We start from the raw sequence: 15868 nt of genomic DNA, 5'->3' as shown, positions 1-15868 counted from the left end.
TTATCAATGGTCATATTTAGTGATTCTACAGGATAAAATAACCAGTGCTAGCTACATTGCAGAGGTTGTTATTCCCTGCCACTGCCATTTCTTCGACAGAAAGGTGATGTGCTTTTTCAACAGGAGAATGCACATCCACATACGGCTGCAACGCTACGTCCTCGCAATGGTGTACAACATTTGTCCTGGTTACCAAGAACACCAAATCTCTCGATAGTTGAACATGTGGTGTGGAACTTGATGAAACGGGAACTCACTCGTTCTCCAGAGTTCGCAAGAACCATTGCCGAATTGCAACCAAAAGTGCAAGGCACTTGGAACAGTCTACTTCATGATGTCATTCGGCACCTTTACTGTTGTTTGCATGCAAGAGTACACACCTGTGCTACCACCGGGTAGGGTATACCGTGTTATGATGCGACTGTTTGGGCACCCTTTATTGTGACATTCCTGTTGCATTTTTTACCATGGCGTAATTACCGTAAGGTATAAATAGTGCTTCCGAAACGTTAATCAGAATTGTATTGTAGATAAGAGTGTGTCAATTGCATTAAAATGTATCCTTACTTAGTTTTGTGTATTCCATGTTTGGAACCCAGTATCGACCACGGCGTTTTTATAGATTTCCGGAAAACATTCGACACGGTGCCCCACTGCGGACTGTTAACGCAAGTACTAGCATACGGAACAGGCGCCGCGCGGGATTAGCCGAGCGGTCTAAGGAGCTGCAGTCATGGACTGTGCGGCTGGTCCCGGCGGAGGTTCGAGTCTTCCCTCGAGCATGGGTGTGTGTGTTTGTCCTTAGGACAATTTAGGTTAAGTAGTGTGTAAGCTTAGAGACTGATGACCTTAGCAGTTAAGTCCCATAAGATTTCACACACGTTTCACACACGGAACAGGCTCCCAGATTTGAGACTGGCTCGAAGACTTCTTAAGTAACAGAAACCAGTATGTAGTCCTCGACGGCGAGTGTTCATTGGAGACAAGGATAACATAAGGGGTGCCCCAGAAAAGTGTGATAGGACCGTTGCTGTTTTCTGTTCGCTGATGATGCTGTGGTGTACAGGAAGGTGTCGAAGATAAGTGACTGTGGGTGATACGACATGACCTAGAAAAAATTTATAATTGGTGTGATGAATGGCAGCTGCCTTTAAAAGTAGAAAAATGTAAGTTAATGCGGATGGGTAGGAAAAACAAAGCTGTAATGTTCGGATACAGCATTAGTAGTGTCCCGCTTGACACAGACATGTCGTTTAAATATCTCGGCGTAATGTTGCGAAGCTATAGGAAATGGAACGAACAAGTGAGCATTGTGTAAGGGCAGGCGACTGGTCGACTTCGGTCTGTTGGGAGAATTTTAGGAAAGTGTGGTTCATCGGTAAAGGAGACCGCGTATGGGACTCCAGTGTGACCTATTTTTGAGTACTGATCGAGTGTGTGGGCTCAGCACCAGGTCGAATTGAAATAAGACATCGAAGTAGTTCAGAGGTGAGATACTAAATTTGTTGCATGTAGGTTCGGTCAGTATGCAAGTGTTACGGATATGCTTTGGAGACTCCAGTGGGAATCCCTGGAGGGAAGAAGATATTCTTTTTGAAGAACACTTCTGATAAAGTTTTGAGAACCGGCATTTGACGCTGACTGCAGAACGATCCTAATGCCACCTACATACATTTCGCATAGGGATCACGAAGATAAGATACGAGAAATTAGGGCTGATACGGAGGCATATAGACAGTCGTGTTTCTCGCGCTCTGACTGCGAGTGGAACAGGAAAGGAAACAACTACTAGCGGTACAGCGTACCCTCCGCCATGCACCGTGCGGTTGCCGGCAGAGTATGTATGTCGATGTAAATTTAGATGTAAAAGCTGCAAGCTGACTCCTGGTGTATCCACTGTTCGATACGGCAAGGTGCAGGGGGGTTTATTGTGTCTGAGCAATACAAAGCATACCTCTGTCCGCTGGTTTCCACAGCGTACGGAATACGCACGCGCGAGCACAATACAACTGGATTTTAAGTCCCTATTTCAAACGCCTTAAAGCGTCACAGTACCTACGCGTCGAACTTCTTATGTTTCATTACAAATTCCACAGTTAGAGCTGCTTTCCCTTTTGCAATGAACTCACTGTGCAGTCGACAGCAAAACTGATGTCCCCACCTTACATTGGCATCAGCAACGTAAACGCGGTTTCAATACCGGATCGTGCTAGACTCACAGAACTGATCAGCTCCTGAAACTTCCTGGCAGATTAAAACTGTGTGCCCGACCGAGACTCGAACCCAGATGGTAGAGCACTTGTCTGCGAAAGGCGTAGGTGCCGAGTTCGAGTCTCGGTCGGGCACACAGTTTTAATCTGCCCGGAAGTTTCATATCAGCGCACACTCCGCTGCAGAGTGAGAATCTCATTCTGGAAACATCCCCCAGGCTGTGGCTAAGCCATGTCTCCGCAGTATCCTTTCTTTCAGGAGTGCTAGTTCTGCAGGTTCGCAGGAGAGCTTCTGTAAAGTTTTCAAGGTAGGAGACGAGATACTGGCAGAAGTAAAGCTGTGAGTACCGGGCGTGAGTCGTGCTTCGGTAGCTCAGATGGTAGAGCACTTGCCCGCGAAAGACAAAGGTCCCGAGTTCGAGTCTCGGTCGGGCACACAGTTTTAATCTACCGGAAGTTTCATATCAGCGCACACTCCACTGCAGAGTGAAAATTTCATTCTGGTCAGTTCCTGTTCCTCACCTCCAGTTATGAAGTGTATTTTCTTGTACGAAGACAACACTACATCCCAAATAGTTTTGTTAAGGATATCACGACCAAAACAATAATTGCCCTCTGGACCGCATGATATGCTTCGAAATCCGTATGCAGCTTCGGCGTGCCCGTCACATCGCGGGGAAAAACTCGAATGCAAGTAGCAGTCAATCTACTGCTGCTCCATGTTCACGTGTTGTCTTCGGATGTCGATTGAACCCCTCAGCAAGCAGCAACAGCAACTGAACAGTTTCTGTTAGTATTTGTTGGTGTTGTGTTATATCCGAAGACTGGTTTGTTGGAGCCCTCCATGCTAGCCTATCCTGTGCAAGTTTCTTCAGCTCTGCATCATTTCTACAGTCTACACCCATTTGGACCTACCTACCTACTACAGTCAAAACTTGGTCTCCCTCTACAATTTTTACCCCTCAAACTTCCCTCCATTACCAAATTGACCTTTTCTTCGTGCCTTAGGTTGTATCCCGTCAATGCGTGCCTTCTTATATTCGATCGGGGCCATAAATTTCGTTTAGCTCCATTTCTTGTCAGTACCTCCTCATTAGTAATCCGATTGATCCATCTAATCGTCATCATTCTCCTGTATCACTGCAATTGAAAACTCTTCTTGTCTGTATTGTTGGTCTCCACATTTCACTTCCGTATAAGCCTACACTGCAGACTGCAGCTGTCAGTTATGGTAATTTTACGATATTAGCAGCAAACAGTTACTGAACAAACGTAGGTAAGGACAGAATTGCCATATTACATATTTTCTCGGAAGGCCATCGCATTGTGGGCGGTATGTGCAATCGCCCCATCCTGTTTAAACCAGGCATTGTTAATTTCGTCCTCATTCAGTTCACCTAGGAAGGACTAAAGAATGCAGATGCAGTACCGTTTAGCATTTGTGGTGTCCTGAAAGAAGATCGGCCCAATGATGCGTTTACGAGTGACGGCGCACCAAACACCAACCTTTTGATCATGCAGTGGACTTTTCATTTATGCGGATTATCCGTAGTCCAGACACGACTATTCTGGCTACTCGCGTAACTGGAGAGGTGAAACCATGCCTCATCCGTGAAATTGTCCTGCAGGAAGGACATAAACCAGTTGCGAAAGTTCACATGCGCCGTCCGATCTGTGTCTCTCAGTTCATGCTCGACCAACATTTTGTACGGATGCATGGACAGTGACGTCCGGAGAATCTTGCGAGCGGAGCCCACTGACACTTAGGCAGCCGGCCGAAGTGGCCGTGCGGTTAAAGGCGCTGCAGTATGGAACCGCAAGACCGCTACGGTGGCAGGTTCGAATCCTGCCTCGGGCATGGATGTTTGTAATGTCCTTAGGTTAGTTAGGTTTAACTAGTTCTAAGTTCTAGGGGACTAATGACCTCAGCAGTTGAGTCCCATAGTGCTCAGAGCCATTTGAACCATTTGACACTTAGGCCTGATGAGCTAGTCGTCTAACCGATTTCTTTGGGCTTTGCAGCATCACGTCTTGCACCTCCGCTACCTTCTCTTCGGATGTGGATATAGATGGCCTGCCTGATTTTGGAGCATTATGAACGGTTCCGGTCTTTCGAAACTTGGTGATGAGGTACGGTAGAGCATTGTGGTTAGGCATCTTCACTCCTGGGAACTTTGCTGCAAATTCAGCTTCTACTGCCGAGGTAAACTTGTCTCCATTTCAAAATACATGCTCCACAAGAAACACTCCTTTTTCAATCGTCAGCGTGATGAGCTAGATCACAATGATGTCACACAAGACTTTGGTCTTCAGTCATACCGGACATGCAAACAAATACAAATACCTGGTCATATATGGTTCAAATATGTTAAACAAATGAAAATGTTGTATTAATAACTGACAAGCATATCAGTATTACTTAGCGCACCGCAACACGCACTGTATAGTTACTTTCTGAACACCCGGTATTTTCTCTTCTATGCTGATACAGATTAAGTATCTAAGGTGACCAACAGCGAAAGTCGGAAGCAGTGTACATGATCTGTCTGCGTATAGAGTAGATTTTGTGTCAAAGTGTGAGAAAGCGTTCTAAATGTTGGCGTAGCGGGTAGGTGGAACAAGGGAACCAGCCCGCCATTCACCTAGTGTAACGTGGGAGATCAAGCACATCCAGGCTGGCCTGCGTTCCGATCCATCGTCATTAATCCGCTGGCGGACTCCATTCGGGGCCAGCGTACCTTCCCGTCCCTGAAGTGGGGTCTTTAACACGCGTGGCTATCCGCACGGGTTGGTGCTTTCACGTATTTGTAATTTCTTTCTCGCATACGAAATTGTGGGGTGGTGGTCCTTTTCATTAAGCATTTTCTTCTACTCCCATTCAGATTTAGTAGGTTTTTATGATCTAGAAGTTAAGTGCTGATTACAATTTTTATTTCTGACGATACGAGTATTACAAATGTTAATATAACAGCGAACTAGCATGTGGCGAAATATTTGTTTTGTACATACCATCTTTTCTGCCCACGTATTACTTAACAGCAGACTGTAAAGAAGCAGTCTGATATTTCAGACCGCTGGCCGACCGTTACGTGACCTTACGAAATAGTTACTGCTCTCTAAGAGTGCGTCACATATTTTGAAACCAACCTCTGCACCTGGTGTGCATTACTGAGTCAAATGGTTCAAATGGCTCTGAGCACTATGGGACTCAACATCTTAGATCATAAGTCCCCTAGAACTTAGAACTACTTAAACCTAACTAACCTAAGGACATCACACACACCCATGCCCGAGGCAGGATTCGAACCTGCGACCGTAGCAGTCGCGCGGTTCCGGACTGCGCGCCTAGAACCGCGAGACCACCGCGGCCGGCATTACTGAGTCTAGGAACTACGAAATAGATGAAAGTACGGCACAAGCACTTGTCTGCTGATCGCAGTAGATTAGATAGTCTTCAGTTTTCGTTCCATAGACCCAAAAATGAGAAGTTTCTCTTTGGTGTGGAACAAATCAGAAAGTGTAACATAAAAAACATAAAACGTTTGCATATAATACTCAATACCCTAATCATGTGACAGAAGATTGTCAAAATAGGTGAATACATTACAGTAAACTAGATCTGATAACATTTTTAGAATTAATACACTGCCAGAATGAAACATAGTTATGCACTTTTAGTAAATTCGTCATACACAAAATATCTAATCTTGATTGTTGTGACCAAGTGCTGTCAAAACTGAAATGTAACAAACATTTTAACCGAAGGTGGTCTAATAGTCCCTGTTAAGATATTCATTAATAGAGTAGGCGTTGCCTATCGAAAACTCTTTCAAGCTCTGTTTAAACTGTACTTTACTTCAACCACGTTATTAATGATTGCTGGAAGTTTATTGGAAATGTGTGTTTCTGAATATTGGACTCCTTTATGGACCAAGGTAAGTGATTTTGGGTCTTTATGTGGATTTTTCTTATTCCTGGTATTGATACTATGCATTGAGCTACTGGTTGGAGGTAGAGATACATTGTTTGTAACAACTTCGTATAAGGAATAAACATACTGAGGAGCAGTGGTTAGAAGATAAAATTCTCTAAATAGGTTTCTACATGATGTTCTTGAATTTACACCACAAATGAATCTTATAAACACACTTTTTCACGCTGAAAGCTTTTGCTCGGTTTGTCGAATTACCACAGAATATGATGCCGTATGATATAACAGAATGAAAGTAAGCGAAGTATGCTAGTTTTTTATATTTATATCTCCTACACCTGATATCATTCTCACTTGTTTAGGCGCTTCAGTAATTGTGTGGTATGCCCTTCCCAACTGATTTTATTATCGAGCTGTAATCCTAGAAATTTAACACTGTCAACCTCTTAGATCTGATTGTCCTCATACGTTATACACATGCTGTGAGGAAATCTCTTCCAGGTTCTGAACTGCATCTAGTGGATGTTTTTAAAGTTTAATGACAGTGAAATAACTTTAAACCGTTTATTTGTAAGTGAAAATTTGGTTAGCCGCCATTTCTAAATCTGTACTAGACTTGCTACTTATTACATCGTTCGTATTATCTTCAAAAAACAAACTTAGCATCAGGCAATGTAACAGACGAGAGGTCATTAATTTACACAAGAAAAAGCAACAGACCCAAGATGGAACCTTGAGGAACCGACATGTAATTAATTTCCAATCAGATGAAGACTGACTGCTTACTGCACAGGTATTTCACAGCGACACCCTTTGTTTCCTATTAATTAGATAAGACATTGAATAGGTAGAAGATTTTCCGGGGTGCCAGTAAATCAATCACGAGTGAAAGCTGTTCTTTCACTCCCGACGGGACTCCAGGCATCGTGGCGCTCTGTTCGTCAGCTGTTACTCGCATTTAGGCTGCGCTTGTACATGGAGCACTTCTGAGGGTAAGACGTCAATAATTGTAGGTAATTGCATTTTCCTGCAGTACACTAGTCTCAGTCGAGTAAGTCTATTGCAGAATACTCCACAAGACCGTAACCAGTTCCACATTATACCATCTTCAGATGACCTTAGAAAGGATACGGGCCTCAGTGTGTCATCATTTGCTCGTTACGCAAATACATTTTTTGTAGTACTTGTGAAGTCGGTGCTCCCAAAGCTGAACTAACACTGCTCTGCGAAACTTAAGGACGAGATAGATCAAATGACATATTAACTGCTCTGTGGAAACGAGTGAAAGTGTGAGAGCATGTTGGTAGAGGTCTCCCAGCCCTGCACAGAAGTCGAACATCGCATGGCATGTGTACCAATCAGCTCGCAGTTATGCTGCACTGTTGTGGTGTTCTTAGTTGCAACATGACGTGCACGTGTTGTGTTCCGAACCATAGGCAATGTTGCTCGAAGGAGAAGTGGTCGATGAAGATTAACAGCGGATGACCGCTACATTGTGCAACAGGCAAGCAGGAATCCACATCAGACAGCGGGTACAATTGCAACCACATTTAATAGGACTGCAAGGCACGCAGTACTACTCTCTACAGTGGCACGATGTTTGCATGTGTGGCCTGTTTGACACGACGGCCAGTACGTTGTGTTCTGTTGGCACCCACACACCCGCGGCACCTTTTGTGATAGTAGCAAGACCATAAGGACTGCACCGAGGAAGAAAGGAATCTCGTGCTGTTCTAGGATGAAAGCAGATTCATTCTGAGTAGTGATTCTGAACGCACTCTCATATAGTTAGAAGTGGGAAACCGTAGTGCTATCAGGAACATTGTCGAACATGATCGGTTTGAAACTTCCTTGCAGATTAAAACTGTGTGCCGGGTCGAGACCCGAACTCGAGACCTTTGCCTTTCACGGGCAAGTGCTCTAGCAACTAAGCCACCCAAGCACGACTCACGACCCGTCCTCACAGCTTTACTTCTGCCAGTACCTCGTCTCCTACCTTCCAAACTTTACAGAAGCTCTCCTGCGAACCTTGCAGAACTAGCACTCCTGAAAGAAAGGATATTGCGGAGACATGGCTTAGCCACAACCTGGGGGATGTTTCCAGAATGAGATTTTCACTCTGCAGTGGAATGTGCGCTGATATGGAACTTCCTGGCAGATTAAAACTGTGTGCCGGGCCGAGAGTGGAACTCGGGACCCAGGCTGTGGCTAAGCCATGTCTCCCCAATATCCTTTCTTTCAGGAGTGCTGGTTCTGCAAGCTTCGCAGGAGAGCATCTGTAAAGTTTGGAAGGTAGGAGACGAGGTATTGGGAGAAGTAAAGCTGTGAGGACGGGGCGTGCGTCGTGCTTGGGTGGCTCAGTTGGTAGAGCACTTGCCCGCGAAAGGCAAAGGTCCCGAGTTCGAATCTCGGCCCGGCACACAGTTTCAATCTGCCAGGAAGTTTCATATCAGCGCACACTCCGCTGCAGAGTGAAAATCTCATTCTGGAAATGATCGGTTTGGTGGTCCACATGTTATGGTGTAGAGAGGCATAATGTTCCATGGGCGTATTGACCTCCATATATTTGAACACAGGATGGTCATCGGTCAACTTTACTGTGTACTCCTTTACCATGTGCGCCTTTTCAGTGGCGCACTCGGAACTGACTTCATTTTCATGGATGAGAAAGCGCGACCACTTCCAACAGCGCAGTTCTTGGAACAAGATGCTATTCCGCGAATGCACTGGCCTGGCCGTTCCCCCTATTTAAATCCCATCGAGCACGTGTGTGATGCATTGGGAAGACGCACTGCTGCACGTCAATATTCATCAACGACCATACAGTAGTTGTGAACCTACCACAAGAAATATTTACCAACACTGGGGTCAGCACGGGGGCACGTTGCAGACCTTGTCTTGGTGTCCATGGTGATCACACACACCATTAAGTACCATATCTCGCCTTTGTAGTGTCCAGGGGACCATCGTAAGTTGCGGTGACTTCACTGTAATTATTTCCTTTGAATGAAAGCGTCATTTATGATCGTCTTATTGCGTATTTCTTCCAGTTACCTTCTGTACTGTACCGTGCTGTCCTGTCTTGTCCTACCAGTTTCCTCTGTGTGTGGTCCACGTATCACCGAGTTATGTTATTTGGCAATGATACATCACGCGAAAGTCACTTTCTTCGCTAAGCCTGGCACATCAGTGTACTTAATAACTTGCAGGAAAGCTATGAATGATTTTACGGGCAACAAAGAGTTATATACGAGGGCTACTCAGAACTTCCGATCGGTCGCGAAATGGAAACCACTGTAAAATTCCGATGAAGCTTTGCACAGATGTGTTGGCCAATGTCTGTAGAACGCCCGTCGATTGCGTCACATCGCTCTTTTCAGTTCTGAGCGCACAGTGAGCACGTAAATGTACTTAGAAAATAGTGTCTCCCGCCAAGTACGAGGGCCGGGAGAGAAATTTCGCGTGAAGCTATGCAGCCCACGTAACACAACTATCACGCCGTTCCTTCTCCATGACAATTCTCAGCTGCACTCTGCAGGGGCAATGAAGATCCTCCTACAGCGTTTTCAGTGAGAAGTGTTTGATCACCCATAATACAGACCGTAATTGCCCCCCTGAGTTTCATCTCTGCTCGCACGAACCGCTGACTATGAAGACAACATTTTGCCACAGACGAGCAGTAGACCTGGGTAGAGAAATAGCGGAAAGCACTGGCAGCGGCCTTCTATGACAAGGGTATTGAAAATTGATACAACACCACGACAAATGTCTAAGTCGGAGGGGCTATTATTTAGATAATTAGCTGGGAGTTGTGGCTAGCTGTTGCAAATAAAACATTTTTGATTTTTACAGTAGTGCCCATTTCGCGGACTATCGGAACTTACTTTCTGGATAGCCCCCGTATTTTCTAACTTAAGACGCTGATATTGGTTTTTACCACTTCGATTCGTGAAAGCAGACTGTCAGCTTATGTTCACAATTATTCCATATATAATGTACTTAAAAATTTTATCCTGTCGCACTGTTTCGAACATGACTAACGTGTAAAGCTAAATTCCACTTACTCGCTGATAACGTTTTAAGAAGACAATCTACCTGCACAAAAAACTTTGTCAATCATTTTCTGAAAGTCGTTAACGAAGCAACGTCTTCAATGTGTTTATAAAATGTTTTTCTAGTCATATAAGTACTATGAATTTTAAGAAATGTCCAACGTGCACTGTGAATTGTAGTACTTCAGTATATTTCATTTCCTTCTGTGTCACTCTTCGTTCATGCTAACGAGAATGTAGAAATGTTGAATAAAATATCGCAAATATTCATACACGAAAATTATCCGATTCCCTTGGCTTGCAAATGTCATAATTTATTTAAAGTATTTGGCACTGACCCTCACATTTTACTACCATACGATTTTTTAAAATATTTTTGTGTCTAATTTACTCCATGTTTTCAAGAATCTGTACTATATATTAGTACCTTTACCTTGTTTACGATTTTCCTACTTGTAATTCATTGTTTCCCAGGTTAACTAGTATGCAGTAGTTTTCACTTCTACCTTAATGTCAGTTTCCAGTTATATTACGCCTTGCCGAGTCATCAGTTTCTTATTCAATAGATTTTAGATTAAAAGTGCGACAGATTTTTAATGGAGTAACTGATATACAACCTGTGGATCATATAGAAGATGATTTCGTGATAATGTTACAAACTTCCGGGATGAGGAGGGCGAGAAGAGGAGATTAGAGTTTAACGTTCCATCGACAACGAGGTCATAGAGACGGAACACATGCTTGGATTAGGGAAGGATGGGGAATGAAATTGGCAATGCCTTTTCAAAGGAACCATCCAGGAGTTTTCATGAAGCGATTTAGGGATATCAAGGAAAACCTAAATGAGGGTGGCCGAAAGCAGGTTTGAATCGTCATTCTCTCAAATCCGAGTCCAGTGTGCTAACCACTGCGCCACGTCGCTCGCTTAATTTCGGGATGATGGAGTGAATATGTGTTCTAAAACGCATACCTTAAGAGCTATGAGGACGACATCTTAGATACTATTAAATAAATCTGTTCTACTGTAAACTCTTCGCTTTCCATATTACGGTAAGTAGTAGAATGGATCAAAATGAGAAAACATCGTCTAGTAGACATGGGCTCTAAAATGCAAACCTTGAGAGCTATAAACACTTGACTAAGAGAAGAGATGTTTTTCACAGTAACGAAAATGAGCAAGTTCTCGTGGCTTCCTGGCAGATTAAAACTGTGTGCCCGACCGAGACTCGAACTCGGGACCTTTGCCTTTCGCGGGCAAGTGCTCTACCAACTGAGCTACCGAAGCACGACTCACGGCCGGTACTCACAGCTTTACTTCTGCCAGTACCTCGTCTCCTACCTTCCAAACTTTACAGAAGCTCTCCTGCGAACCTTGCAGAACTAGCACTCCTGAAAGAAAGGATATTGCGGAGACATGGCTTAGCCACAGCCTGGGGGATGCTTCCAGAATGAGATTTTCACTCTGCAGCGGAGTGTGCGCTGATATGAAACTTCCTGGCAGATTAAAACTGTGTGCCCGACCGAATCTTTTCTTTCAGGAGTGCTAGTTCTGCAAGGTTCGCAGGAGAGCTTCTGGAAAGTTTGGAAGGTAGGAGACGAGGTACTGCAAGAAGTAAAGCTGTGAGTACCGGGCGTGAGTTATGCTTCGGTAGCTCAGTTGGTAGAGCACTTGCCCGCGAAAGGCAAAGGTCCCGAGTTCGTTTCTCGGTCGGGCACACAGTTTTAATCTGCCAGGAAGTTTCATATCAGCGCACACTCCGCTGCAGAGTGTGAAAATCTCATTCTGGAAAGTTCTCGTAGGTTTTTCGGTATGCACTTTAGAGCGCATGCTCACTGTATATTTTTTCTTGTTTTGGCCCATACTAACGGCTTTCAAAATATGGAAAGCAAAGAGCTTACAGTGGAAAAGGTCTGTTTCACACTAACAGAGATGAAGAAGTGCCCATAGCTATTAAGGTATGCATTTTAGTCCATATTCACTAGACTTTTTTGATACATATACCATTCTCCATAATCCCTCAAAGTTTGTAACGTCGTCACAGAATCACTCTGTATGTCGTATTCTTCCTCATTTTTTAGTTTAGACCTACTCAGGATTACGGGGCTCATTTTGAATACACAGGTTTTCTCTTTCTTCATAGCCAAGAAAGCATTTTCTGGCGGTAAGCGACATCTGTCCACTTCGGCCTGCTAATTCGTGTGCTCTTTTTGTTGATAAGAGCCACTAGGAATACCCCTTGTTGCGTATAAGATGGCAGTCTTTGAGGAACAGCTTGCTGTAATCGAGTATCGACATGGAGGAGTTGGTCCACACATGGAACATCCTCTTCTTAAGCATGACGGCACCAGATCACACACGAACGCTGCGACGTCTGCAAAAATCCGATACTTTGTGTTCACTATCATCGATCATCCTCCATACAATCCCATCCGATTTTCATCTGTTTCCAAAATTTAAAGGATACTTTCGAGGACTTACCTTTGATAGTGATGAAGTGGTGCAAGTAGATGTGAGGTTGTGGCTCCCTCTACAAACATTCTACAGTGACGATGTCAGCAAATTGGTCTCTCGTTGGGGGAAATATGTTCGCCAGCAGGGTGATTATGTTGAGAACTGAAAGTGTAGACAGGAGGAAAGAACTGTAGAATATTAATAATGTTCATTTCCCTTAAAAAGCCTTCAGAATTTTCACATAAAATGTTCGGAGGCATTACTTTGCATCACGTCGTTGTATTCGAACAGTAATAAACAGTGTGTGAAAACTATGTGAAACGTTATTTGTGTTCTTCGTTGTTACTGCAGTATTAATGGCTAACACAGTACTCTCTTATCGCCGATCGGATACCCGCCCACGTTAACACGCCGCTTCCGGGATACGGGAAGTCCCGAGCTCGCAGGTTATCGACAGGGCAGAGCAGCTGGATATGGTTTACTGGGCGATCCCCCACAGACTGTTAACACGCCTGCCCCATGAAAATACGGTATAAGACCTGGAAAAATAATGAAGTGTACTTTCTTATTAGCGTATTTTCAGGTCTTTCCAATCATTACCAGATCTCGAAATGTAAATGAATGATATATATAGGGTGGTCCATTGATCGTGACCGGGCCAACCAGATGGCGCTATGGTTAGCCCGCTAGATGGCGCTGCCATAGGTAAAACGGAAATCAACTGCGTTCTTTTTTTAAATAGGAACCCCCATTTTTAACTACATATTCGTAATACGTAAAGAAATATGAATGTTTTAGCTGGACCACTTCTTTCGCTTTGTGATAAATGGCGCTGCAATAGTCACAAACATATGGCTCACAATTTTAGATGAACAGTTAGTAACAGGTAGGTTTTTTAAATTAAAATACAGAGCATGAACATTTTATTTCGGTTGTTCCAATGTGATACATGTACCTTTGTGAACTTATCATTTCTGAGAACGCATGCTCTTACAGCGTGATTACCTGTAAATACCATATTAATGCAATAAATGCTCAAAATGATGTCTGTCAACCTCAATGCATTTGGCAATACGTCTAACGACATTCCTCTCAACAGCGAGTAGTTCGCTTCCGTAATGTTCGCACATGCATTGAAAATGCCCTGACGCATGTTGTCAGGCGTTGTCGGTGGATTACGATAGCAAATATCCTTCAACTTTCCCCACAGAAAGAAATCCGGGGACGTCAAATCCCGTGAACGTGTGGGCCATGGTATGGTGTTTCGACAACCAATCCACCTGTCATGAAATATGCTATTCAATGCCGCTCCAACTGCACGAGAGCTATGTGCCGGATATCCATCATGTTGGAAGTACATCACCATTCTGTCATGCAGTGAAACATCTTGTAGTAACATCTTGTAGTAACATCGGTAGAACATTAAGTAGGAAATCAACATTCATTGCACCATTTAGATTGCCATCGATAAAATGGGGGCCAATTATCCTTCCTCCCATAATGCCGCACCATACATTAACCCGCCAAGCTCGCTGATGTTCCACTTGTCGCAACCATAGTGGATTTTCCGTTGCCCAATAGTTCATATTATGCCGGTTTACGGTACCGCTGTTGGTGAATGCCGCTTCGACGCTAAATAGAACGCGTGCAAAAAATCCGTCATCTTCCCGTAATTTCTCTTGTGCTCAGTGGCGGAACTGTACACTACGTTCAAAGTCGTGGCCATGCAATTCCTGGTGCATAGAAATATGGTAGGAGTGCAATCGATGTTAATGTAGCATTCTCAACACCGACGTTTTTGAGATTCCCGATTCTCGCGCAATTTGTCTGCTACTGATGTGCGAATTAGCCGCAACAGCAGCTACTTGGGCATCATCATTTGTTGCAGGTCGTGGTTGACGTTTCACATGTAGCTGAGCACTTCCTGTTTCCTTAAATAACGTAACTATCCAGCGAACGGACCGGACACTTGGATGATGTCGCCTAGGATACCGAGCAGCATACATAGCACACGCCCGTTGGGCATTTTGATCACAATAGCCACACATGAACACGGTATCGACCTTTTCCGCAATTGGTAAACGGTCCATTTTTTTCTTTCTTTATTGAATTTCAATTCCTCCCGAAGGGGGCGGACTGACAGCAGGTTAGTATTCCGCTCTTCAGCCTGCAGACTTTGTTAAAAAGATGAAGAGAATAAATAATAAAAACAGGCGATAAAATCGGAGACTTAAAGAGTAACATGGCGAAAAAAAAGCGTGGAACTTAAAACAAAGAACAGAGGGATAATGATGCTAGTAAAATACATACGAAGCAGACAGGTAAAACAATAGACAGACAAAAAACACGGGGACAGTTTGGATTCTGTTCGCAAAAGACATAAAATTCACAACTAGCGACAGCATGGTTTCTGTTCGCAACACGAGAAAGACGAACAACGCTGAGCAGTTACTGGAACACTGCACTAAAAAGTTGGCAAATGTGACATACCACAGCCGAGAGCAGGTGGGGGAAAACTGGACAGATGATGGGAGAATAGAAAAGGGGGGGAGGCGGAAAAGGAGCCGGTGGAGGATGAGGACCCATAAGAGGGGTGGAACGGTCCATTTTAGCACGGGTAATATATCTTTTTTTCTTCTTTATTGTGATTTTAAACACCTTATAAAAAGGCGGGCTGTCAGCAGCATAGTACGCCACTCTTCAGTCTTGAGTTTCACAATAAGTATTACATATAGGTGGCACAGAGAATACAATCAAAACGGCGGGCAAAAAACGTAGACACTAAAAAACAAAAAAACATGGAGCAGTTCACGCTGGACGAGAGACATCATTAACACTAGTTGACACGGCCCACATAACACGGATGATGGCGACGGCACACGTGAACAGTGGTGGCATGACGGCGAGCAAACACTAAACACAAACGAAGGCACACACACGAGACATTGATGGCGATTATCTCCGGCGCGCGAATGTTCACTGAGCGTGTGCGAGTCGGTAATACACTCCTGGAAATTGAAATAAGAGCACCGTGAATTCATTGTCGCAGGAAGGGGAAACTTTATTGACACATCCCTGGCGTCAGATACATCACATGATCACACTGACAGAACCACAGGCACATAGACACAGGCAACAGAGCATGCACAATCACGGCACTAGTACAGTGTATATCCACCTTTCGTAGCAATGCAGGCTGCTATTCTCCCATGGAGACGATCGT

General features: G+C 44.1%; 1 protein-coding gene and 1 non-coding gene across 2 annotated transcripts in view; both read left to right on the top strand.

Annotated features, from left to right (window-relative positions):
• The window catches only part of LOC124619691, a 180800-nt gene that overhangs the window by 32425 nt on the left and 132507 nt on the right, over positions 1 to 15868 (top strand). The window lies entirely within an intron of this gene.
• Positions 8487 to 8561, top strand: Trnas-cga. Its single transcript has one exon. It is a non-coding gene; the product is annotated as a tRNA-Ser (tRNA).

Source organism: Schistocerca americana, chromosome 6 (assembly GCF_021461395.2).
Source record: "Schistocerca americana isolate TAMUIC-IGC-003095 chromosome 6, iqSchAmer2.1, whole genome shotgun sequence".
Lineage (NCBI taxonomy): Eukaryota > Metazoa > Arthropoda > Insecta > Orthoptera > Acrididae > Schistocerca > Schistocerca americana.
The sequence above is the reverse complement of the archived record's forward strand: the minus strand, read 5'-3'. Positions and strand labels throughout refer to the sequence as shown.